Raw genomic sequence first — 2722 nt, forward strand, 5'->3', positions numbered from 1 at the left:
ATGTCCTTGGTTAGTTTTTATCTTTATATCCCACAATTTTCTCCTAACCTAAACCTCTCCTCTGAGATTTGAACCTAAGACCCGACGAGGAATAAACTCCACACAAACCAACCTATTTATACCTCATGGATATGAACAAACAAACACACATGTGCGTGTGCACACACACAAAATAAAAAATTGAAAAGAATGATGCATCTCTACTAAAGATTTCCATGTGAAACAAATTTGATAATTCCTATAGTAATAGTAGCAAAAACCAAGAAAGAAATGAAAATTTGGACAAGACATAAAGACAATTGTATAAATTTGACAGTGCTTCCCCAAACCTTGTAGGGGAACTACCTCTTAACCCCACATGTAGTGTTGCAAAGACTTTTCAAGGACACAACCACCCCATAGAACCTTTTTTTCCCAAGAAAAAGGCTGCAAATTTCTATTAATTAAAACAGAGAGTTACATTTTAGACCCCATAGAACCTTATAGTAGCCATGGAAGGTCATTAAGAGCATGATTATAGTACTATATTGAAAATATATATCTAGGATTTCATGCATTTGGAAATAGGATTCTTACCAGGAAAAAGAAGAAATTGAGATAGGGCAAACAAAAAAAACACCACATAAGAAAACACAACTATTATGTATGTAAATAAGAGTAACCAGGAACACCTAATATATATAATGGAATATATAATTGTCAATCGAGTTTAGGTTCGGTTGTACAAGGAAATGTTGATATCCTCCCACTAGAGTTCATCTCCTTAGCATGTGACATGTTGAGCTCATAATGAGTATTTAATTTATTGGCTTTGAGAATTGATATTGAAGAAAAAAGTTCGCTGAGGACTTGAAATACAAAGATATTTCTCAAAGAAAAATAATAAAATATAAAATTAAGTAAAAACATTAATTGGAAGATAACATATTAAATAAAGAGTGAGTATTCTAGGGACTTTGAATATTAAAATACTTCTCATGGAAAGAAATAATGGAATATAAAATTACATAATAAATTAAATGGAAAATAATAAAGTAGAGACCAAGGGCATATTTTATTGGCTTCAAATCTTGTTGTTTGATTAGTCCCTTGAGTACCAAAACATATATTTCCTTAAATGGAATATAAATATATTTCTCATTGAGAAAAAGTAATGGAATATCAAATTATGTAATAAATTAAATAGAAAATAACAAATAAAGAATCACAAACTTTCTTGACATGATTTAAGCACCCATTTGTATTTTTATAGAAAGCTTGCTCTTGTAGAAATTATGAATCTATATATATATATATATATATTATTCTCAGTTTTTTTAGTAAAATCAATATATTAGAACATAAATACACCATTTAGTATCAAAACCTCAGTAATGATACGTTATCTATATATTTGTTATTGTATAACTACTTCTTTATCAGATAATATGACTCATTTATATCGTCATGACTTCAACATTGTTACACTTCTATATATTCATTGTCCATTCATACCCTTACATTGTCACAACTTATACATCATCCATCTATATTGACTAATTAAAATCCATATAGTTTTAAAAGATTTTATGGAAAGCATGAGATTGTACAATAGTGACGTAATTCAATCTAAATTCATCACTAGAATTCTCCTCTAACAATTAGGAAAATGTTAAATAACACCAATATCAATTCTCTATGGGATAAGCTTAAGAACGAATATAAATAAGTAGATGTTTATATCAATTCTATATTGGATAAGGTTAAGAACGAATGCAAATAAGTAGATGTTTAATGCAACCAAGTTATAAAAGATCCAAAGGAAAAAAATCAAGGAAAAGAACATAACTTTGATAGTATAAAGTAAGGAATTAAATAATTGATAGACCTAATAAGGATGATAACTAAAATAATCAAAGAGGTAGTGAAAGAAAAGATATAAAAATAATAAACCACATAAAAAAGTAACTAAAAAGCATTCCTCAAAGCATTTTTACCGAATGTTAAATAATTGAATATAGTTACTCTACAACTAATTTCACTAAATACAAATAATCCACAACCAAGCATGTTCACAAGGGTTCATGAACTTACCAATTCCCTAAACAAATCCATCAATATATGGGTACTTAATAATGATAAAACTAGTGATCGAAATTTGATGGGAATGAATAACAGAGTGTAACCTAGTTTAATAAAGTACAAGAATATTTTGATAGATAAAATATTGGAAATGAAAATGAAAAAATGAAACACAACTCCATGTGTACGGAAGTAGTCAATTTATTCATATGATCACGTTATATTAAAAAATGACTTGGTTCCAAGGCTTTCAAGAAGATAATATGATTACAAAACTAATCCTAAAAAAGGTAATGTGGATAAATTCATGCATATATAGGAAGAATTAACTACATGATTTCTAATTCAAAACAAGAAGTAATCCAATTCTAAAGTCAAACATACCAAATGGATTAAAAATGCATAATATCACACGTTTGAAAACAAGAAGGCATGTGAAAAAATATAAATGTTAAACTAAAAATATCATTCGAAACGTTTGGCAAGGTTTATTCAATATGGAAGCTACCCTAAGCCATAGATACTAAAAGTTGGAAAATATCCTTAACCACATTCAAAACACAGGAACTATAGTTGGGAAGTCCAGTGATGAATGGAGGGAACATGTAGATATTGTGAAGACCCAGGTCATCAAAATATTGTTGATTTTTTTTTCTTGTGG

Source organism: Pinus tabuliformis, chromosome Q (genome assembly GCF_031772625.1).
Source record: "Pinus tabuliformis cultivar Carrire ecotype Pingquan chromosome Q, CPIR1, whole genome shotgun sequence".
In the NCBI taxonomy this organism is placed as follows: Eukaryota; Viridiplantae; Streptophyta; class Pinopsida; order Pinales; family Pinaceae; genus Pinus; species Pinus tabuliformis.